Consider the following 24,985-nt stretch of genomic DNA (forward strand, 5'->3'; position numbering starts at 1 on the left):
CAGATAGTTAGTACTTGGAACTTAGCTGCAAATTCAGCCTAACAGACTAGTTCTTCCTTTTTCCAGGTGGTCTATGTATGTGTCCTAGCCAGAAAGAAGGTGTCTTGTCAGGTCTTGATTCATTTTTGAACCCAAATAATTCAGATGAAACAGAGGCAACCATGGAATTAACACACCTCATCGCCAAGATGGTCGGCATTCAGCAAAATTTTTGTCCTCTATGGAGATCCCCCACACCAGCGAGCCCTGTCAAGGAGGGCACTGTGATCAGAAAGGGTCAGCCGTATCCACTACCAGGCTCGGCAATAAGCCAAGGATATGATGCCCATCCGCAGGGTTCTCTCATTTCTCCCTCCTTTGGCAGAAAACGTGGGGACTGTGAACCACAAATGGAGACAAGTCCTAAAATTCCAAGGTGGGGACACTGTCCCCCTATCCCTTGCCCATCAATTAAGTGGCTCCAACCCTGCAGAGGGCACCTAAAGGAGGAAGCACAAAGCACAAAGCTGTCTTGGGACAGTGGCTGGCTCTCTGTGATTTCTTAAAATGCTTCTCAGACCATGCTTGAGGGTAGGACCAAGTGCCAGGCACCAAGACCCTGCCCGATCCTGCATGATTCCTCCGTTCTAGCAGGAGGGATTCAGACCTGGGAAGTCGGTGTCCATACAAGGGATGTCCTCATCCCAAATGCCAGGCTCTCACCCAGCTCGGGTTCTGCACCTGAAACTATAGCCACTCCTCACAGCTTCTGTGTTCAGGATTTAACAGTCTCTATTTTTATGTGTCTTTCTTTTAATTCCTATAGTCTTTATCATTGAGAAAGGAAGATTGTCTTTTCATCTTTGCATCCCCAGTAGGCACCTGATGTAGAGGAACTAAATAAATACGTGTTGAATGAATGAATAAATAAATGAGCTTAAACATAAGAATGTATTAATGCATTGTATTAAATTATGATTCCCCAAGACAAGCAGCTCTTTGTGATCAAGAACTGGGATAGCTCCTTCACTTGTACATTTCAACATTACCTACCATGGTAGATGCACACTGTTGATGCTCAATTAAGAGTCACCAAAGCAACCACAGCCTCCAAGAAGGTCATGTAAATCAAGCATAAGCATGTCACGTTCTGAGTTCATGGATATTCCAGGGGCCTGTGAAACACCAAGAATCACATGCAAAATTACGTGCATGTGCCTGTACACATTTTTCTGCAAAAAGTTTCATTACTTTCATCAGATTCTCAAAGGGACCCATAGCCCAAATGAGCTCCATGTTCACAGACTTAAAGGAACAGAAAATCTGAGAGCTGGAACATTCCCCACAGTCCTCCCTGCAATGGAGCAGGGATTGAGGGGGAGAGACTGCAGGTATGAGTTCCGCTGACTAACAAGCACCATTGCTCTGCTTTATGGAAACAGATGAATCACCAGGACTTAAAGAATCCCTGTCCCAGGAACGCTCTAGTGCCTGACAGCAAGCACATTCTTTTTATACCAAGTCAACATCTATAGAATGAGCAGCAAAGCTCTGTCAGTCTTAAAAAAAAAAAAAAAAAAAAAAGACAAAAGACAAGAGGCTTGGAGCAAGGTTAAAGAAATAAATAAAGCTTGATCTGCAAGCTGGCAAAACAGGCTCCTCCTCTACTTGTTCTAAACTGCTTGATTCTGGGAAGGGAGGATAAGAACAAGGTGAGAGGCATGTCAGCCCTGGTCCCAGGTTCTCTGCAGTGACAAGAAGCCTTTCACGCCCGTGCACATGGGGTGTCAGTGACGCGAGCACTGCCTCTGAGCATGAAGGGGAGCTCAGCTTTGAATTTGTTATGGCAATGTTCTGAGAAACATCACCTAGGTACATCTCCTTCAGCATCATCCAGAAACCATTCTTCATCACAAAAGGCCTGGCTTGAGTACCTGACTGTGCAGGGCCTTTGGCTGGGTTTAAGAAGACCCTGTCCCTGCCTATCTCTAGAACATGGTTTGTCAACCAACACTATTGATACTTGGGGCTGGATAATTTTTGTGGGGGACTGTCCTGTGGGATGTGTAGCAACATCTCTGGCCTCAACCCAATAGATGCCAGGAGCAACCCACCCCCTCCCAGCTGAGACAAGCAAAAATGTCTCCGGATATTGCCAGCTGTCCTCTGGGGAGGCAGATCACCCCAGGATAACACCCACTGTCTGGAATCTCTCAACTGTGTCCTGGGGAACACCAGTTCTGGGCATGTTAACAGTTGTCACTTAGAGGGAAAAAGGATATTGTGGTCAAACAGTTTGGGAAACACAGGATTAAACAAAGACAAACAGGATCTTAACTGGTAGATTTCTTGTAGCCTAGAATAGATCAGGGTGCACTCTCTAAGAGGGAAATATAATACCCAGCATTTCCCAAAGGCTTTTGGCTGCCGGATCCTTTTATCTCAGCACATTTTGGATTAGAACTCCAAGGGATTTACTTTTGGAAACACTTCTCTAAGGCAAACAGACCCTGAGGAAGGGATGGAGAAGAAACTGAAGGATGCTGGGGGACAGCCTGTACCCACACAACTTTCTGCAACACAATTTATCTTAGAACCTGCAATTTCATCATTAAAGATTCAGTTTTTGGGTTCAGGAGACCTTGGTTTAAATAAAAGGTTCAGGAGACCTTGGCTAAAATGAAAACGTTCTAAAAGATATTAAAACCCTAAATCACTATCAGCTAACACTTCATCCAGGTTAAGGTTACCAGATAATTTCCCCACGATGAGCGCTGGCCAGGTCCGAGGTCTATCAGATCAGGACTGGTAATCAGAGGGCACTTGGAGTAGATAAGAGAATGACACAGGAGAGAAAGTAAGGTAAGAAGACGCCAAAACAAACCTCACCAGGGCTGTCTCTGATATAGTGCTCATATTCACAACCTGCATTTACAGACTTTAGGAAGGTCAGGGGATATTGGGAAGCCTGTTTTGGAAGAAAGAATAGAATTTTTCTGTGTAAAATGGATTAAAATTAGTATTATTCTACTAAATAGACTATTATAATTTCCACTGATTTCAAAGATCATAAAAGATTAGAGCTGGGAAGGGCCTTGAATGATCCAATTCCATTGTTCTGTAAATCTGTTCATGTACAAAAATCATTTATTCAAAGCCCAATATACAAAACAAAATCATAAATATTCTCATTTTAGCAGGGGTGAGATCCCACCCAACACTGAACCCCTACCTCACCTGCCTTCACAGCCACGAACGACCCTCCCAGAAACGCCAAGCTGCTCAGGGCAGCATCTGAAAACCAGTTCCACCATTCCACAGACAGTGGAAACGGAGACCCAGAGAGATTGTGTAACATGCCCAAGGTCACACAACTTATCAGTTACAGAGGCAGAAGAACCCAGGCTCCTGCCTGTCTCTTAGCCCAGCGCTCTTCTCATCCCCCCACCGCTGACTAAACCTAAGAAAGAGTGTTCTAACCCTACAAGAGAATGGGCTGTCTTGGAATGGAGTGGGCGCCTCGTTTCTGCAGGTATCCAGGACAGGCTGATGACCATCTGCACGGTGTGCTTACTGCACTGCTGAGCAAGATGAACCAGACATCTCTGCAGTCGCTTCTTGTTTAAAATCCCACCAGCACTACTATGTCCTGCCTGTTTGTAGTAACAGGATGCTCAGGGAAGAGATACAACCCCAGACAAAGGGGAGACCATTCTGCCTGGGTCCCCAGCTCCCGACCTCCTCTCGATGGAAGCAGGCCAGCTGAGACGAACAGCAGGACTCGGCGTGGGGGAGCGATAGCAGATGACCAGGTGACAGAGCCCTAAGCCAAGTCAACAGCTCCAGGCTCAAGGAGTATCAGGCAGAAATACGATGGTGTCTGTCAGTCACAGGAAATATTATAAGGAGGTTTTAAAATAATGAAACTGCCTTGAGGCTGGTAATACAAATGATCCATGCACAAGATGGCAGATCCTGCTCCAGATTATTGAGTGTGGAGGGAAAGTTCAGCCCAAGCACGTTTATGAGTGTGTCTGTGGATACACACACACACCCACACACACATGCACCCACTCTAAAATAGAAACAAAACCAGTAGTGCATCAAAACCAGCTCAGGAACTCCATTTAAATCCCATCTCAGTTCCTTTACCTGAAGCAGACTCCGCTGGAGACATGGAGGCAGAGGAAGGGGGCAGATCCAGAGGTACTCAGGGCAGAAGAGCAGGAAGATCTGCCCTGAGACCAAAGACCAGGACAACGGCCAATGCCAAGCAGGGCCTGATGCTGAGCAAGAGAACATGGGGGCACGGGATGAGCCCCACCCATCTCCTGCTGTTGCCTTTCTGGACGGTAGGAAAGGATATCTGCTATCTGGCCAGCAGCAGGGAACAGTGACACAGCTAAATGTTCCTTTCTATTGTAGCTTTCTGTTAGTTGTTATTTTTTTTTCCCATGGGGTGTGTGTGTGTGTGTGTGTGTGTGAGTTTGTGTAACTTTTCTCCAGGAGCCACCATGACCCCCAAACATGCAAGTTAGTGGGTGTCTCAAGGCCATGTCCTCCATGAAGCTGTTGTCTCTGAAATGCCCAAAATAAACCTGGCCCTGCCTCCTACCCTCCATCTCTGTGAGCAGCAGAGGAGATGACCGATAAAAAAGGGCTTTGAAAGCATAAAACACTGCGATGCACATACCCCATAAGAATACATAACATTCTATGGGGTAGGCAGCTGCAAAGGGGTGGGGCAAGTCCTGACCTTGGCATCACAAGGGGTTCAAATCCCAGCTCCACCACTTACCAGCTGTGCGATATAAGCAAGCTATTTAGCCTCTCTGGGCTTCAGCTGACTTGTACAGTGGTTGTGAGAATCAAATGAGATGTAAAGGTGGTATATGAACTATAAAATGTTCTGTAGATGTTACATATCAGTATTACTATTACTTCTGCCTACAGAAATTTCCACCATCTGTTATCTCCTGTGATACTCATTTTCTGTGTAAAACGCATCTATATTGGTACGACAGTGCTTTCTATTTATTGCTATCAGTACCCGTATGTACTGCTAATAAGCAACACAAGGTAGCTCACCACAATAACACTGCTCTGACATTAGAGAAGAGTATTATTCCTAGCAGTGCAGGTAATAGTAGTGATAACAATGTTCTCTAGCTGCTCCCTGTGTATTATTATTCTCTCCCTAAGAACACAGTGAGCTCCTGTGGACAGATCTCATCTGACACTTCTGTGTCCCCCATAAGATGTCTAAGATGTCGAATGTCTAGCAGACATTCGACAAACGATGGGTGATGGATAAAAGACGCAGGTAACTCCCAGCTGACGCACATCTCAGCTGGCCGCTGGCCTGGCTTCCTCCTAAAGGCATTTGGTTTCAGAGCCTTGGTTCAGCACACTCTAGCAGAGACTGTCCTTATCTCCCATCCCAACCAGAGACCCAGTTTCAAACCCCATGGCCCTGAAAACGGAAAATCTGCTCTTGGATCAGAGGTAACTCCAGATCCGAAGAGGGACAAGAACCAGAACAGGCCTCATCTAACTACACAGTCTAGGAAGGAATAAGAGCAGCTACCCGGGGCTGATGGCACCAGACCCAGTGGGCTCACATGACATCAAAGCCGAGGAAGGGGGCCTAGCAGGGGGAGTTCAGAGGGGGGAAGCAGTAAGAGAACTCTTAGGGTTGTGTCTAAGATTTATTAATAGCTTTCCTTTCCAACTCCTTCCTTCTTCACTTTCTCATCAGAAGGTGACCTCCAAAAGTCACATGGGGAGAGAACATTTATTATTATAATTACAGTGATAATATTGGTATGTAGGCTCACAGATGCCTTTGAATGCGTGACGTGCTAGTTCTCCTGCGTTTCCAATTCCCAGGGTCTCCGAGCCAAAAATACTCCGCAATCAAATTACACATTTTTTTTTAATTTTTTAAATATCTGCTTCTGTTCTCAGGCCAAGTCTTTCCAATCCTCCACAAGGCAGTCAATCCAGTTCTTTGTTCTTTGCACCACCCCTCGCCCCCCTCCACTCCCCAACCCCCACTCCCTGCCTCACTCCTCCTTCCCACCAGCAAAACATCAATGTGAATGAGGTTAATACGCCTGACAAGGCCCCCTCCGCTGAATGTCAGGTTAACGATGTGCACATCTTAAATAATTCCTACTTCTAATAACCATGTTACTCAGCACCTACACCGCCCTCACCCATAGGCCTGGGGTAGTACAGGGTGCAGCTGGGGAGAGGAGACGCTTGTGCAGCGAAGATGAGGGCTGAAGAGGGGCCTCGCTGGCCATCCTCTCTAATCAGAGTCACCAGAGAGGCAGGTGCTGCTCCTGGGACATGGGAAAGGAGAGGCAGCAAACCAAATGGGAGGGTCAACATTTAAGGGGCCGGTGGATCGCCGGGCAAGAGAGAAGTTGCTGTTTCTGAGACACCAAGATGCCTTTACCAGACACCAAGTGAATACTTCAGGGGCCTGGAGGCTTCCCTCTCCCCCCATGCAGCCCCCCTGGATGAACCCCACGTCGGGAGGGCCCTCTTACTCTCAACATTTTCTCTTCTGTGTATTCAATTGCTCCTTGATGCGAACTCCCCAAGTCCTTCTCAGCTGTATGTCTCCTCCCCCTGGTTAGACAGCAATGCTGCACTTCTCTTTTATCCCTCTGCAATGCTTCTGCAATCCCAGATATGAGGTTGCAAAGTCAGTGTCTTAGTTTCTTATGGCTGCTGCAACAAAATACTACAACATATTTATTCTCTTACAGTTCTGGAGGCCAGAGTCCAAAATCTGTTTCACTGCGCTAGGGTCAAGGCATTACCCCTAGTTCCTTCTGGAGGCTCTAGGGGAGAATCCATTTCCTTTGCCTTTTCTAGCTGCTGGAGGCCGCCTGCAGTTTTTGGCTCAGGACCCCTCCCGCGCATCACTCCAACCTCTTGCTTCCATTGTCACATCTCCCACTCCCTCTGATCTCCTGCCTCCCTGTTATAAAGACCCTGTGACTACATCAGGCCCACTTGGATAATCCAGGATTTCCCCAACTGAAGATCCTGAACTTAATCACATTTGCGAAGTCATTTTTGCCCTTTAAGTCAACATTTGCAGTTTCTGAAATTAGGATATGGACACTGAGGGAGTGCGGGACATTATTCAGCCTACCATACCATAATTAGAGCATCTAGCATTAGCCCCAACCATAAACAGGGTTTTGTGAAGCTAAGGGGAAAAGATATTGTAAAAGCATTGAACCTGGTGCCTGGTTGGTGGCTGTTCGGTCTCGCTATTATCAAGCCCAGGAGAATCTGGCAGGTATGAACACAGGGTCCCCATTGGCCAGGAGCTGAGCTGGGTACTTGGACACATGTTACCTCATTGTATGCTCACTGTAAACCATGAGATGGATGTGATCATCCATACAGGCTCAGAGAACAAATGACTTGCCCAAGGTCACATGGCTGATAAACAGCAGAGCTGAGGTTAAAATCCAGGTTTATCTGTAGGGGCAAAAACCAAATATTCACCCAAGACAGACACTGAACACTTTATTTGCCAAAATGGGCTCAGTGTCAGAATCACTTCAAGAGCAAAGTAACAATACAGATTCCTGGGCCCACCCTTGGAGATTGTGAGTCACTATATATGGGTGGGGCCTGGAAATATGCCTCTCAGACAAGCTGGATGTACAATTTAGATGCTCAATTAAGTGTGTAAAAAAATACCTATACCTTCACTGCAGTCACACTGAACCCTTACCTCTTTCAAATACAGCCTTCAGCCCCACGCCACACCCCCCCCACATAGTCATGGAGGAAGGGTGACTCAACAGCTGCCTCGATAGATGTTTTGGTCTAGATCACTCTTTGTTGGGAGGGGCTGTCCTGTGCCCTGTAGGAGACATTCCTGGCCCCTACCCACTGGTTGCCACCAGCACCCCACCCTCACCCTTGCAACCCTGTTGTGACAACAAAGAAATATCTTCAGACATGGCCAAAGGTCACCTAGGAGGAAAAATTGCCCCTGGTTGAGAACCACTGAGGTGGGCACTAGGAGGAAACAGGTTATGGAAGTCACTGCCTGCAGCACCTCCAGTCTTGGCTCAGTTCACAGCCTCACTGTGCTCAACAAGTCGAGTGGGGCTGTGGGGAGGGGAGAGCCCAGGAGTCAGGGCAGGTTCTCCTCCCACTTGCCCACCCCCCAGCTCGGCTGTATCTGCAACAGAACCTCATGCACCCCATACACATGGCGCTACACAATGAGTGGCTGTTGAATTTCCCCTGTCTGGGTCTCAATTTCCTCATCTATAAAATTAACAAAGATACCTCTAGGTTCACCTCGAGTTTTGAGTTCCTCAAAGGTGGGGCCATTCCCAGCCGGCTTTCCTAACTACAAGAAGGCAGAATCAGAGGGAAGCTCATCCCTGGGCTCCCAGAAGGAAAGCACAGCAGCAGCCACTGGCAATGCCACAGGCCTCTCCATGGGGCAATGAGCCAAAAATAAGGTGATGAGACCAAAAAAAGGGCTCCACTTCCCTCCCCTGATGTCCTCCCCGGTCTCTCTCCATCACTCCACAAGCATCTCTTTCTTTCTCCTTGTAGCTTTTTCTCTCTCTCCATTTCTCCCCCTGTTGTCAATTAACAAAATTACCAAGCAGGGCTTTGTGGAGTTTTATGTATTTTTTCCCTGCTGCTGAATAAGTTCAGGTACTTTTGTTTTTATTAAAGAGGTACCTTCAATGAAGACAGTACAGGAAAGTTCTCTGAGTACTGAGACATAAGAGCATCATAATTTCACCTGGCCCAGGTTCCTGAAGAAGAAGAAGTTGATTCAGGAATTTGGATAAAGACCCAGCATCAGTGTGCAGGAAGTTCTCAGAGGCAGACACGGCGGATGTTTGGATTCTGGTCTGCCCTTTAAGAAAAGAAAAAAAAGACAACCTTCCTCTCAAATTGTATTTGATGTAATCATTTGGCAGGGTGTCCTACACAGAACAGACATTTAATTTCATTTTAAATTAATCTTATTTCACTAGCAGAGTGTGACCTGAAAAAAATGTTTTTAAAAAACCAACAAGAAAAATACCCAAATATTAAGCATAAATGTCTTGTCCTATTTTCAAAAGGCAAATGTAATTGACTTTCAGATGAGGGATTCATGCCAACTCCAACTTCCCCTTGCAATGTCTGGCAACATTTGAGCTGGCCTAGCAGAAAGAACTCAAAATAGACATAAGAATTTCCCAACCTTGGGAGAGTTAGAGAACCGACCATGAACTGAAGGAGGACTTTAAAAACAGTGCAGAACTCATTTCCTCCAGAAAGCCTCCCCCACCACCTCACCTCACACTCTTTACGTACCTTCCTATGTCACATGTCACATGCCCCTCACATTCAGGTAGAAATGACACTTACCTTTGTGCCACTCCCATTCTGGCTCCCCTACCCTGTCCAAACCACCCTCAGCACATTTAACACTTGCCTAATCATACCGGTTTTATGTCTGTCTCCCCAGTCAGACTGGAATCTTCTAGAAACAAGGATCAAGGTCTCTCACCTCAAGACTCTTAGCTCTGGACACTAACAAATGTCCAACATCTGTTTATTTAATGGAAGGAAAGAATGATGAGAGGGAGAGAGAGTAGGGTACATTGTCAGGTCCTTGCCTGGGGTCAGAAGCAACCATGCATCTTTCCTCTACCTTCTTTGTATCCAAGTGAACAGACCATATCTCCCAGCTAAGCCAGAATTCCCTGACTTCAGGGACTGTTTCTTCTCATTGCAGAATCCCATTCCCCTGGTGCTGGTGCAACACTGAAGCACAAATGCCAATGATGTTCTGTCTGGAAGATTTCAACTATGGTGCTGCCAAAAGGGAGACAAGACTAAATGCCATCTCGGATCCCCAAGCAGCACTGACATGGGTCATTCTATCTTTACACAGTGGTCCCAGCTGCATTTTTTTTTTTTTTTTCATTTCCTGGTAGTCACCAGGAGCACACTGCAGTGGAACAGCTCTTCTCTTGTGCTCCCAAGCATTGCATTCTCACCACAAGTACTGAAGCTCTCCTCACAGCCCGTGTGTCTGCCTGAAACTCAGCAGGGGCCTCGCAGGCAAGAACTCCCTGACTTATACATGGCTTTGTATTCCTAACACCTAATCAAGACCTGACACCTAGTAGGGAAAGAAGGTAACATTTATGGAGCATTTGCATGCCTCAAACACTCTACTTTGTGCTCTACAAACATTCTCTCATGAATTCCTCAATGAGCAAGGGACTCTCTATCCCCATTTTATAGGTAAAGAAACTGAGACCTTGAGTTTAAACAACTGTGTGCCCAAGGCCACAGCTAACAAGTAGTAAATCTCTGATCGAAGCCCAGCTTTCTAACTCCAAACCCCATGGTGCTTCCAGTGCACCATACTTCATCCCAAGAGTGGACACTCAATAAACGCTTGTTGAGTTAAACTGAATTGCCAGAACACTCTAAAATTGAGTGCGCACACACACACACACACACACACACACATCAGGCCCCTCATAGCTTACTGCTGCCTGTTAAAATTATTCTTGGCTAACAAGAAATAATTAGAGTCTCTGGAGTACAGTCCATTAGAAATATGTCCTTGGGAATTAGAACATAAAACAAGCCTACATGGTAATGTCTTTTCTTGTTGGTGAAGTTCATAAAATCACAGACTGTGAGCTGAGAAGGACGGGGAGATGACCTAGTTCAAGCTCATCCCTTCACAGAGAGGTAAACTGAGGCACAGGTGGAAATGATCTGCTCAAGATCACACATTGAGTTGAGGCCATGACAGGACCAAAATCCATTTTTGTTCTCAGATGTCAGTTCTAAGTTGTTCTGGGTGCTTTCTCTGGTTGCCCACCACCCTCAGAACCAAGGCTCGGAGAGGAACTCCTGGTCAAATCTCCCTTTCTTCTCAGGTAATTGGGACTCATGGCCACAGACAGGAGCCGCCACATCATCTCAGCATTTAATTACCCGCAAAAGCCATTTCCCGCGTCGTTTGCTCCACTGCCAGAAATATTGTTCTTAAGTAATCAACACGCAGCAGACAGCCTGCAAAAGACAGCACTGCCTCCCCTTTTCCTAGGGAAATAGCGATATTGGCCACAGGTTGCATAGGATAAAGGGGGGCTGCTGCTCAGCCAGACCCCCTCTGAGGCCCAGGGTTAATAACGTAGCCTCAGAAAATTAAGTCATAAATCTCAGGGAGCCTCCTAGAATGAGGGGAGCCCCTCTGCCTGCTGTCACGGGGAAGTGTGGGAACAGTTTGTTCAGTTGAAAGGCTGGAGCAGAAAGGGGAAAGGGGATAGTGGAGGGAGGGAGTGGAGGGGATTATTAGTGAACAGAATAACTATTCATGGAGTTTATGCTTTACAGGAGGGCTTATATCCTGTTTTCTTCCAAAAAAAAAAAAAAAATGGGCAATGGCTTGTGAAATTAAACACAACATAGAATGTGATCTTTTTCATAAAGCACTATTTAAAACTATAATCAAAAGCCATTCGAAAGGAATAGATAAGAGATGTTTCCAGTTCTTGAGGGCACAGGGTACCTAAGGGACAGGGGAAACCAGCATGGACTGGATCTCTGGATTGGGACCTCTCATTTGAATGGCACATGGCATGTGATATCCCCATTTGATAAACTGAGGAAATCAAAGCTCAGAGAGGCTAAATAATTTGCCCATGGACACACAGCTAGACACTGACTCTCAATTCCAATTTCTTTCTTTTCTACTCTGCCACCTCTGGCCTGTGTTAGCTGGAAATAGTGTGCAGATAAATGTGTAAAAACCAACTCATTGAAAGGAAAAAAGGAAGAACTCTGATTTGTAGCATTGGCCGATTTCCATAGTGTAAATATTCCCATCGTGGCCAATTTCCAGTAATCAACGTGACAATAACCAGCTCACAAAATTCCCATAAATTTATCAATAAGCTCTTGAAATCACCAGGCACCCACACACCACTGCCACTAGCAAGGAATCAGAGGTTTCTCCATGGAGCCCCTGCCTGCAAGGAGTTGAGAGCCTAATTAGCAAGACAATGACAGATTAATACACATGATGTGATTGATGCAAGAGAATGACTTGTGGGAAAGAAAGATTTGGCCCCTGCCACCACTGCAGCCTCAGCCCCAGGGCTCTCAGACATGATGCTCTCCTGCTTAGAGACCTACCCCTGCAATTCTCATCTTCAACACTCAACACTGCTTCTTCAGGAGAGCCTTTCCTGAGGTTAGGTATCCCTGTACAATGCTCCCACAGTACCCAGGACTCCTTCTTTGAGCTCTTTTCATATTTGTAACTAATTAATGAATTATTTGTAATGATTTGCCTAATGTGTGCCTTCTTCCCAAGACTCGAAGGCAGAGCTCATACCATCTGGTTCATCTCTGAGGTCTCAGCATCCCAGCCGATTCATAATAGGTGTCATCTGGCTTTTGACTCAATGACTGAATACATGACTGCAACAGAAGTCTGCTATAAAGGGAGGTCAGGTAAGGCTTCCAGGAAGAAGTAAGAATAGAGTTGAGCCTTAAAGGGCAAACAGGATTTGGGGAAATGGTTGGGAGAGGAGAAGGCTTTCCTGGCAGGGAACAGAGGCCCAGTGATGGTAGTGAGCACAGCATCTTCTGAAGACCATGAGAAGATGGGTCAGACAGAAATAAAGGATGAGTGCAAGGGAGGAGAGGCAAGTAGTGCAGGGCGGGGCAATAAGAGAATCAGAGAGAAAGAAAAGAGCTTGATCCAGGCTAATGAAGCCCCACAACCCCCAAAGCACCCAGCAGACACCAGAGATGCAAGAAGGAAGTCAGATCCTGGAATCAACACCAAATCTGTGAGATCAAAGGGGCCCTGTGTGGGAGAGAGAGCAGCTGGGAGTGGGAGACGGGCAGAGGCTGGGTGAGGGCCTGTAGGCGCACGTCTTGCCCTCCTTGTCACTGCTGCTGGACAGAAAAGCAGCAGCCCCTCCCCACCCCCAGAGGACAGATGTTCTGGGAGGCTCCCTGAGTGACAGACGATTTTGGGAAGGGGTGGAAGTGACAGGAAGGATTCGAGCCCAGACTGCAACCCCCACAAACACCCACCCTGAGGGCGCACCCATACCCAACCACACTGGGAGGAAAAGGAGCCTCCCCAGGCCTTGGCCCCTTCTCCCCACCCAGGTACTCGCTTCCAGCCCAGGGGACCAACCAGAGAATCTGAGTGTACCTCAGAGAAGCCCAGGGAAAGGAAGAGGACAACAGGACCACGTGGCCAGAGGAAGCAGAGAATGGCTACAGCCGGGCCTCTGGAAGGAGGGCGGGTAAGGGTCTCTGCATCTTAGCTCAGACTTTCCCAGAGTCAGCCGTGGCCACCTCCCAACACAGCCCCCCTCCTCGCATCCAGCATGACCAGGCCACTCAGAAGTGGCCAGCCACGGCCTGCGGAATGCATGAGGAGCTGTGTTGGGTGCAGGGCGTAAGAAGCCTGCATTCCAAACTCTAAATGCCTATGGTCCTGGGCCAGTCCCCGACCCTCTGGGGCTTTGGGTTTGGGCACCCACACTCCGGCCCCTTCTCTCTGGGGAGAGCCCTGGGATTTTACCTTTGGTGCATGCTGATGGGGGAGAAAGGTGAGGGTGTGCACTCCTCAAGGTCGCCTTAGGCAGCTCGGCTGCAACCTGCAGCCCTGTAACAGTCAGGGCACTGAGCACCCGGGGGACCCACCTTGGCCAAAATTCAAATTACAACAATCCAGTAAAGTCTGACACATCCATCCTCCACCCAGGGAGCCCAGGGCCCCTTAATAGGGTCAGGGGCCAAGCAGCCCTTCCATGAGCCAAACCGCAGTGACCTTTGCCGGTGAGAAACCCAATTTCTCAAGTCAGAATGACTTGTTAACTTCAGTCACACACGATTTGAGGGCCAGGAAATCTTGGAATTAGAAGCAAGGTCATTTAACACAGCGCTTCTCAAACTTCAACGTGCACACAAATCCCCTGGGGACTGTGTTAAATGCAGATTCAGAGTTAGCAGATCCCAAGTGGAGCCTGGGATTCTGCATTTTTAACAACTTCCCAGGCAGTGCTGATGCTGCCAGTCTTTGGAACGCACTTTGAGTAATGAATATCTCCTAGATTTGCGCTACCCAGTACAGTACCCACCAGCCACATGAGGCTACTGAGCACGTGGATCGCAACATGGGCTGTAAGTGTAAAATAAATACCAGACTTTGAAGAATTACTAGAAAAAAGAATGTACAATGTCTCATGAATAATTTTATATTGCCTACATGTTAAAATAATATTTTGAATATACTTGGTTAAATAAAATAAATTATTAAAAATAATTTTACCAGTTTTCTTTGTTTTAAGGTGGTTCCCAGAAAAAATTAAATTTCATATGTGGCTCATAACTGTATTTCTATTGGTCAGTGCTGTCATAGATCCAGGAAATACAGCAAACTCCACAAAAGCAACATCCCCACGGAACCCCATGGAACTGCTTCTGTTGTCTGTTAAAAGAAAGTTTCCCTCTCCTCTTATACACAGTAAAGTTGCATACTCAACTTTGAAAACACTGAGTTAATTAAAATTGAATAGATTTCTCTTCTCCAGGATTTCTCACATCCTTTGTCTGGCTCCTGTGCATTATGAATGTCCAACAAAAGGTACAGAGCACAGGATTTCACAAACTGACTGGATCCTCTATCGCAACACATTGCCCCAGATTCATTTTCCAGGCCAATTCCCAGCTCCCAACCCAACTCTGCCATTCTAGTCTCTAAAGAGTGGGGTCCAAGGATCTAAATTTTTAATAACGAGATAATTCTGATACAAATTATTTTGGAACCACTGCCCAAAAGTATCACTCATAAGTGTCCCCTGATTGCTGGTTGAATACCCCTGGTGACAAGGAGCTCATCACCTCACAAGGCAGTCTGTTTTGCCATTGGGCAGCTAACACTCTTCTAACAGTTCTCATCATTATCTTTCATCACAAATGGCCACCAAAAGAAGCATCACTGGACTGAAATTTATAACTTGTCAGAGTGAGCCAGGACTTTGGGCTCGCCAAGTGCAAACCTTTCATTTTACAGATAAGACACTGAGACACACAGAGGGCAAGTCCTAGCCAAGATCACACACGTGGACCAGAGGCAGAGCTGGAATCCGGGTATCAGACCCCAAGGCACCGCTGGCCCCTGACAGCCCCACCTCAGACTCCTCCAGCCTCAGCAGCTAAACGCCCCCTGGTGCTGACCCAACATCCCAGACCTCCAATTCTTAGTGGAGCCCCTCCCTTAGCCCTAAGGAGTCTTGAAGACACCCTCCCTCTGGGCCCAACCTTGTCTGTCCAATGCTGGATCGTGGCCCTGGGCCCAGCTTCCTAATAGGGATCTCACCACACCTGGATGTTCCTGGGGGGTAGGAATGTCCACGGTGGCATCCCAAACATCTCCTTAGACACTTCCGCTCTGAATCTGGTTGCAGACATTGCACCAGCCAGCAGCACCCCTGTCAGCACAGGGCCTGAGCACCTTCCAGAGCCAGCCAGTGTCAACTGGCCTCACCCAGGCTTCCCCTCCAGCCGTGAGCTGACAGGGACCCAGCAGGCACCAGTCTGGAGCCCCCACCCCCAGGGGGGCATTTCTACCATGCTCTGTTTTCTTCCCCATGGAGTCGCAATGAGCCTACATTTAGGCGACTCCCACATCCCCAGTGAAGCCATGGTAGATCCACTTCCTTAAGTGCAAGCAAATTGGCCATTCTTGGCCCCTCTCTTCTGTAACTTGTGAAAAGAAGAGAAGTGGGAGGTTTAGAAAACAGAGGGGTGGAAGAGAGGAGATGCGAAGCAAGGAAGCAACAAACAGAAACCGGATGTGAATATTCTGCAGAGAAAGTGCTCAGAGGCGGAGCCACTCTCCAAAGCCACCCCTGACTGTTCGTGTGGTCAGTAAGGACTCCACGCGCCACCCTTGCCCCCTGCACCGCCTTCTGTGCCCTGGTCTTTACACACTTGCCCACACACTCTGTGCACTCACGCTGTGTCACCAGATTAGGTCACGCCAGTGGCTGTCGGGAGGAGGAATGGCTCCAATTAGGCCAAGAAAGCAGATGCCTCTTGCATAGAAAATCTGGTTGGAAGGAGCAAAGGGTGACCTCTGATTTGTGAAGCTCCTCAATAGCAAATTCTCCATCAGCAGGAGCGCAACAAGCACTGAATGTCTAATAAGCACACTGCAAGAGACCTCAACTTCAGCTCCTTCAAGAGCCCTGGTGGCTTATTACAAGTGCTCTGTTTGCTGGTCATGGATACCAGACTGTCAAGGAAAATAAAAAAAATTAGATAAGCAAAAGCAGAGGGTTTTTTTTTCCTAACAAGGGCTCCCTCAGACCCTCCCATATTTCCCAGCCCCACTGAAAGTATAACTTCTCTTTAAATATTCCTCCCATTATGTATATTTAAAAAAAAAAATACAGTTAGAAAAAGCAGGTAGGGAATCATTTCGTTTTGTTTTTTTATGATATGAGAACCTCTCAGATTTCTCAGAAACTGCCTTTTCCCCACCTCCTCACTACTGACCTCCAATCCAACGTGCCTACTTATCTCTTCCTGAAGAGGAAAGAGTGCCTGCATTAAATGATTCTCAAACTTTAGTGCACAGAAGAATCACCTGGGGAGCCTGTAAAGCAGTGCAAAATCATGGTCCCTTCCCTATAGATTCTGAATCTGTGCTTCTACTTTGGAGTTCAGGAAATCATAATTTTACCAAGCAAGGGAGATAATTCTGAAGCAGTTCTCCCACAGACCACACCAGTACTGACTCAGGTCAAGAAGAATATATTTGGAAGTTTATCTTCCAAAAACATTTGACTCAGTGCTAATTTTGCTCATCCAGTTAACCCCCCAGGTTCCAGCTCCCCTGGGTTCTAGTCCACCCTATCCTGGAATGGGATGAGATGGGATACCACCTCAACTGTGTAAAACAACTCAGAGAGCGGCACCTGCTGGCCACTGGTTATACTACAGGCAAGCTCTAATAGACAAGTAAAGAGTAAAAAATAAAAGGAGGAAGATGGGGCCACAAACTTGAAGAGAACTGTTGACACCCAACTCTCAGAGTGGAGCCTGAAATCTTGTCCCCGTCAAGTCCTCGGATTCAGCATTACAGCAAAGTGTTTTGTCTGCAGTCTTGGGGAGGTAGGGTTTCAGCTGTATCTTAAGGTAGAGTAGTGCACCCAAAGCTTTTCATTTATTCCGTGATTCAGAAAACAGACTTTAACACCCTGTTGGGAAGGTCATTTACTCAGCTGTGGCAGCACAGATTACATGTACAAATATTGCTCAGTAACTCAACAAGTATCTCCTGATCATTTCCTCTATGTAAATTCTTGACTAGGTCAGAACAATTAATAGAACCAGCCGTCTGTGGGCTTACACTGAAGCTGGGAAAATAAGATATTGAGACTCAACCACATTGAATCATAGGGGGCAAGAAGGACTTGGGGACATGAAGCTACTCACCACAAATACTGAAGGAACACAAATGCAAGACACAACCACTTTATGCATCCTTCCCCTAAACTTTGAAAAACTAGGCACCTGACAGGAAACTAAATTGGTAAAAATAGGTCTTACCATAATGCTGAAACACAGATATTATTTATGTTAAATCAAATGACAGAGGCAGTAATGGTGGAGAAAATAATGGGAGAACATGTCACAGGACAATATGCACCTGTGGGGAGGGTATAGCAAGGGAGTGCCAACCAATTCAAGTTACCATGGAGACAAGTAAACATGCCTTGTGAATGCAATGCACCAGGACAGAGGTGCATAAGGAAGCCACTTTACTCCCTCCCTGGTGTGTTCCAGGAGTCGGGGTGAGGTTCCAGCATTGGGCCAAGGAGGCGAATATTCACTAGATCCGGGGAAATGCATCAATTTACCAGCATTCTCCTGCCATGTTTTCTCGGAGCCTTGCCTGAATATCTCAAGCAGTCAGATTGCAGCCTCATGCTTTGGGGCTCTGGTTAAATAGCTCTAGTGTGTCCGTCCCAGTCTTAGTCTCACTCTTGTCTCTTCCATCCAGCCTTCTCCTGGGTCATTTGGGGAACCCTGATAAAAGTAGCAGAATCATACCAGAGTCAAGGAGAAGTTCTGCTGCCAGAAAGCCCATAAGATAACGGATTCCCCAGGGAACAAAGCAATTCACTAACATTTCTGGCCCCAAAGGGCAAGTTAGTGGCTATGGATAGCCATCTCAGGCCTGGATGAGGAGCTCAGTGTGGCAGCTAAAAGCACGGACTCTGGAGCCAGATTCCCTGGGTGGGAACAAGCTATGACACTTAACTGCCGGTGACCTTGGGCAACATAATCTCTCAGTGGCTCAGTTTCCTCGTCTATGAAAGACAATCTAATTCACAATATTATTATGAAAATTAAGTGTGTTAATATCATAATGTACTTAGAACTGCCCCTGGCACATAGCAAGAGCTGTAGAAGATTTTAAATAAAATAGTTGTCCTTCTCTCTCCCCATCCAACAGCACACATGAAGGTCATCTAGATTCTACGAAAAGTCAGTATTTAGTCACAACCCCCATCCTTATGTCAACATGTTGAATAAATGCACAACGTGTGCAAAGGGCCAGCCAGAAAAGGAACGACTTGAATACCTGCTGTGCACCAGCCACTGGGGTGGGTATTCTCATAGCTGTTATATATCATTTAATCTCTCAGCAACGTTGAGAGGTCAAAAACCAGTATCCCCATTTTTATAGACCAGGAGATAGAGGTTCAGAAAATCCCCCGGCATATTAGGAACTAGAGATTAGCTCCATAACCACAGAGCATTAGAAGAGTCCATAGCCTCATAACTTCATGTTGACAATCACCTGTATCCACAGAAAGATTAGGAGTTGGGCCAATAAAGGGGTATGGGGTTTCTGCTGAAGAATGGAGTCTCTAGTAGGATCTCAGATTTCTCTGGCAGAAATTCAAATCTAAAAGGCTCTGTAGATCAGACTACCACTTTCTCTGTCCTCTGTCCAAGGCAGACATTGCTAATTGATCACATACTCATTCTTTCCGGGCCTAGATGCAGTCTCAGAATTCCCTGTAAGAAAGACTCAGGTAGTCCTGCCAATAAATTAGAATTGACTGCTAGATGAAAACCATTTGCCACGCACCTCTTCACCATGCTGCCAAAAAAAAAAAAAAAAAAAAAAGTTTAAGAATCCTCCTGTTTTTAAGGGTGAGTAATCTACTTAGGGATATAGGGATAAGAGTGAGATGACAGGACAACAGGAAACAAGTGAAAAATAAATTCCTAGAGCCTGATGGGTGAACCTTAGTTAAGAATTCCGGGAGTGAAAAAAAAAATCACTCCAGTACAATTGGGTTAGGCAAAGCAGTGCAATCAACTATGCTTTGAGAGGCTAGTAGTCCATTACTTCCGTTGCTTAAATTTGTAAAGTATTCTGCAACTTACAAATTGCCTTCACTTGACCCTAGCAACTACCTCAACAGACGCTAGACATTTTGTAAAGTGTAAAAAATAAAAATTTTATTAGTTTTAGTGGTTTGCACATTTTATAAGTAGGCCATCAATTTTGCAAATAATTTCCTTTGCAATTCTCATGCCCTTTCTTTCTTTTTCCTATTCTATATCATTAGTTAGAACTTTGGAGCCTTGCGACTCTGTGTGTGGTCTATGAACCAGAAGCGCTATTAGGACCTGGGAGCTGGGAGCCGGCTAGAAACGGAGACTCTCAGGCCCCTCCCCAGACCTCTGAATCAGAAACTGCATGGTAACAGGATCCCCAGGGGATTCACATGCACATTAAAGTTTGAGAAACTCTGTTCTGGGACCTGTTGAAAGAAAGAATTAGTAAAAGGGCATTCTTGTTTTTGCCCTGACTTTAATGAGAATCTGCCTCCCTTTTCATCATTATTTATGATGTTATTATGGGTTTCTGATAGATAGCCTGTGTAAGGTTATAGCAGAAAACTCTATGTAAATAGTAATAACTGTGAAGAAATTAAGGTCTAAAAAAGTTAAGTGTCTGCCACAAGCTCTCCCAGCCTGTAAGCAATCAACCAAGCACAAAAGGCCATGTCTGTGCTGCCCTGATGCTGAGTGGCCATCACAGGGGAAGATGAACTAATGACAAAGTATTCCTGCCTCACATGAGGTTCCCAACCATCAATACATATTTGTTGAATGAATGAATGAATTTAGTTTTACTTTGCTTTACAGAATAGGTGTATTTCTTCCTAGTTAAATGAACATTATATCTTAGATTCTTGAATATTTGTAAACCAGATGATGGAATGTGCAATAAGAAATCTCTATTTTAAGGTACTCCCCATGAAATACTTTCATAAAGAGGAAAAATAGCTTGCTTCATGAAAATTTACTCCCTGATAGATTTTAATCAGCACGTGTTGACTGGGTACAGCTGTGTGCCTAAAACTGCCTTTCATTCTAATAAGGATTCAGAAGACATAAGACAGTGGTTCTCAAATTGAGTGTGCATCAGAATCACCTGGAAGGCTTATTAAACTACCTATTGCCCAATCCCCAACCCCCAGAGTTTGTGATCCAGTAGGCCCGGGGTGTAGATGGAAAATGGGCATTTCTAACAAGTCCCAGGTGATGGTGATGCTGCTGGTCCAAGGACCGCACACTGAGAACCATTAACATAGCTATGCTCTCTGCATCTAGGGCAGGGATTCCCATCCCTGGATGCATATTAGAATCACCCGCGAAGCTTTTTAAAAATACTGATTCCTACTCCCTGAGGAGCTGGGGGAGAATGCAGAGGTGCTGGACTTCCTCACCTGGCTTGTTCTGATGTTTTCACAAACACTGGGGACTGACAGTTTGATGTGCTGAGCCCTCTGTCTTGGGGCTGGCCCCTATGAAGCTTGTTGCTGCAAGGAGAGGTTAAACCTGTTTATAACTGTGCCTACGAGTCTCCCCCTGAGTGCCTCTTTGTTGCTCAGATGTGGCCCTCTCTCTCGAACTAAGCCAACTTGGCAGGTGATCTCACTGCCCTCCCCCCTACGTGGGATCTGACTCCCAGGGGTGTAAATCTCCCTGGCAATGCAGGATATGACTCCCGGAGATGAATCTGGACCTGGCATGGTGGGATTGAGAACAACTTCTTGACCAAAAGGAGGATGCGAAATGAAATGAAATAAAGCTTCAGTGGCTGAGAGATTTCAAATGAAGTCGAGAGGTCACGTTGGTGGATATTCTTACTCACCATATAGATAACACTTTTTAGGTTTTAATACATTGGAATAGCTAAATACCTGAAACTACCAAACTCCAACCCAGTATCCTTGACTCTTGAAGATGATTGTATAACAATGTAGCTTACAAGGGATGACAGTGAGATTGTGAAAACCTTGTGGATCGCACTCCCTTTATCCAGTGTATGAATGGATGAGTAGAAAAATGGGGACAAAACCTAAATGAAAAATCGGGTGGGATGGGGGGTGTTATTTGGGTGTTCTTTTTTTATTTTTATTTTTTATTCTGATTCTGATTCTTTCTGTATAAGGAAAATGTTCAAAATAGATTGGGGTGATGAACTGCTTATTAAACATTTACCAGCACATCACCAAATAGATGGAGGGATGTGACAAGTACCAAATAAGCAGTAAGGCAACAAGTGCCAGGGAGGATGAGAAGAAGAAATGTGGGCTGGGAAGAAATGTGGGAGTGAACAGGGAAGGCTTCATGGAGGAGGCAGGGCCAGACCTGGCCATAAAGGATGGATACAATCTGAATACGAAGAAGCCATCTGGCTGGGAGAAAATATGCGAGTGCATGTTTGGAGGTGGGACAGGGCAGGGTACCACTGGGCACAGTGAAGAGACTGAACACACTCAAGAGAAGGGTGGTTGTTGCAAAGGAGTGCTTCTATGAAAATAGGTTTCAGAAGTTTTGAATTTCACATAATAGGTTTCTATAGAAAAGTGCACACATGCAGTGTAGACTCATATATTGGCCAAAAGTATCTGTAAGGACCACTGATACACACAAACATGCCATGGCACAACTGTAGCCTGCTGACTGACATGATAACCTCCCCAGCCCTATCAGTGCTTCCCAGGGACCTCTGACTTTGTACCAAGTCAACAGCTTGCAGGCTGTGTCTAGAAGTCATGCTGGATCAGCCCAGTTAGCCCCCAATTTCTCCTTTTCAATTATATCAATCTGCTTGGTCCCATCCACCTTCTCCTAGAAACCTTTTGGGAGGAGATCTGCAACTCAAAAACCTTTTTCAATCCCCAAAGAGAAAAGGAACTGTCAGCATCCACTGAAGACCTGGCTACTCTGAAGGAAGCAGATGTGGCTCAGCTGAGTGGAAAAACAAGATGGCAGGATGAGAGGAAAAGAAAAGAAAATGAATGGAAACAATTTTGTCTATCCCTGCCCAAAAAACAGGTAGGCCTGCAGGAGTCTACATGCTTCCCGCACTTAGAACTCTTGCCTGGAAGATGCTTTTCACTACTGTGTCTGGAGAAGAAAGAGGTCAGAGAAAGAAAAATACCCATGAATATTTCATGCAGTGCCTCTGCTGACTTTTTAGTTCCCTGAATACTCATTAAAGTGCCACTACAATAATGTCATTGTTTACTCGTCATTTTCTACCTGGCTCTTAGGGAGGAAAAAACAGAAGTAATAATTCCTAGCGATGATTGAGAGGTCACAGGAAATCATCCACCACTTGTACTAAGGCTTTTGGAGATCAAAGAGCTAAACCACCACAGTTTCATTTATTTGTCATCATTCAAGAAGGAGGTAGAATTACACAGAAGTACATTTTCCAGATAAAGGAAGCCTATCCTTAAGCACCTGATTTGTTTAAAAATTTTAACCATTTCAAATAGAAATTTTTCTAAAATGGTAACCACTTCCCTGTTTTCTCAGAAAAAAATACAGAGAGCAAATATAACTTTTCTCATAATGCTTCAGAATCGTCACTGTAAACAGACTGTTTTTAAGATATTATGATACTTGATGTCCTCAAGCTTACTGTGATATTTAGGGCTCCATGTTCCTACATTAATACCTCACACTAATGAGCCTTCTGAGTTCTTAGTTCTGGTTTTCAGTTGTTGGGTTTTTTGTTTGTTTCTTCACCTATCTACATTCTCATCAGTCTGCATCCTGATGTGCAATTCTGCACCCCCACTCCCATCCCAATTATAATTTTTTGCTTTGAATTTTCCAGGAACTAGAAACTTAACAACTAAATTATTACAATTACATGTAAAGAATGAGTTAATAGGCTCTGAGCAAGGGCCAAAGGCAGTGTTTTCTAAGCAAATTGCACAACCACTCTTGAGGTCTGTCCTGGCATCTCTGAACTGTGCTTACATATTCATTTCTTCTGAATGCATTCTGGATAGGTGAGTTTGCCTTAGCAGCAATTCTTAGACAAATGAGATATTATTGTGTAATGATCTTTAATTAACCTGCATGCATATGCATGTTTATGGTTATTCGTTCAGCAAATTTAAAAGCATTAAGCACCACCTATGTGCTAAGTGCTGAAGTTACAAAGTGAGCTCCCAGTTTGGTGGGGAGACAAGGTCTACAAGACTCCACTCCTGCTCACCTCTTACCCCCGACCCCCACTGTCCTGCTCTGCTGTTACCCCCAACCCCCACTGTCCTGCTCCGCTGGGCCTTCACTTTGGTATTCCCTCCCCCCAGAATTCTCTTCCTGCAGATTTTGGAATGGCTGACTCCTTTTCCTCTTTCAGGTCTCAGCTCAGCTATCTTCTGAGAGCCTCCCTTACCTCCCCATTTCCAGCTGTCCCCCACTCTCTATTACATTACCCTATTTTGTTTTCTTCACAGAACCTTCCATGATCTGCAACATGCTGAGAGAAAGGTTCTTTAGAGTAATATCGTAGCCGTAACATTCTATCATCCACCTGCCCCACTTCAATATAAGCTCCCCGAGCACAGGGGCCTCCGCTGTGTTAGCCACCACCCCAGCCCCAGCCCTCCAAATAGCACCAGGCAGTGGTAGACCCTCCTTGGGATACTTGTTGAATCAACAACACAAATAGAATATGACAAGGTTAAGTTATGGAAAAGGAGAGCAGAAAACACCTACCCAAGCCTGGGAGTATAAAAGATAAATAAAATTGATAAGGCCCGAGTTGGATCTTAAACAATGACTTTAGCATGAGGGCAAGAAAATTCAGAGGGCAGTCCAGATAAAAAGCCACATATAATAAATACATCAAAAACACATATTAAAATAACCCCTTCACAAAATCTTAGCTTAATGATTTAATACTGTCCAAGAATGCTCTGCACTGCTGGAATGGTAGTGAGAAGGAGAGAAGCCCCTTCTCTGGGTTCCCCCTTCCCAGATGATGATTTTGCCCTCTGCAGAGCCTAGGGAGCACCCTCAAATACTTTATGTTTGGAGCCTCTGATTTGAAACTGGCTTCCCTAGTGGGGTCTGCTTCTAAAAGGGTAAAGTCACATCTGCACTCTACTTGGGAACAGTGTGGGGGCAGATTAAGCAGGAAGCACGGACAGAATGCCCTCCCCAGACTGGAGACATCCTGACAGGAGGATTTAGAAGAGGGATGCTAGCCCCATTCCCACTCAGTGAGGAGCCTCACTTCCCCGGAGCACCAGCAAGCTCATCTTGTGAGCTCAATAGCCCCGCAAGGTCCTGGACATCATTTTAAAGAGCAGAGGAACAGGGCAATCAGAGACAAAGTATCCCAGAGCCAGAATGTTCCAGAACCCTGGACCTTGGAGAGACACTTACAGATGAGAAAATGGAAACTGTTTCCTTATCTGCAAAATGAGGAGTTGGACAGACAGCCCCTAGGACCCTTCCTGCTACTGCAATCCATGATTCTAGGCTGCCCCATACTTTACACCTTGTCGCCACTTGATAAACATCTATCAAATAACTGAATGAAGGAAAG

The 24,985-nt window shown here is 45.7% G+C and overlaps 1 protein-coding gene across 1 annotated transcript in view; it reads right to left on the reverse strand.

Moving 5' to 3' along the window:
• The window catches only part of SORCS3 (sortilin related VPS10 domain containing receptor 3), a 593,008-nt gene that overhangs the window by 460,697 nt on the left and 107,326 nt on the right, over window positions 1–24,985 (reverse strand). The gene's annotated exons all lie outside the window — the stretch shown is intronic.

Source organism: Choloepus didactylus, chromosome 15 (assembly GCF_015220235.1).
Source record: "Choloepus didactylus isolate mChoDid1 chromosome 15, mChoDid1.pri, whole genome shotgun sequence".
In the NCBI taxonomy this organism is placed as follows: Eukaryota; Metazoa; Chordata; class Mammalia; order Pilosa; family Megalonychidae; genus Choloepus; species Choloepus didactylus.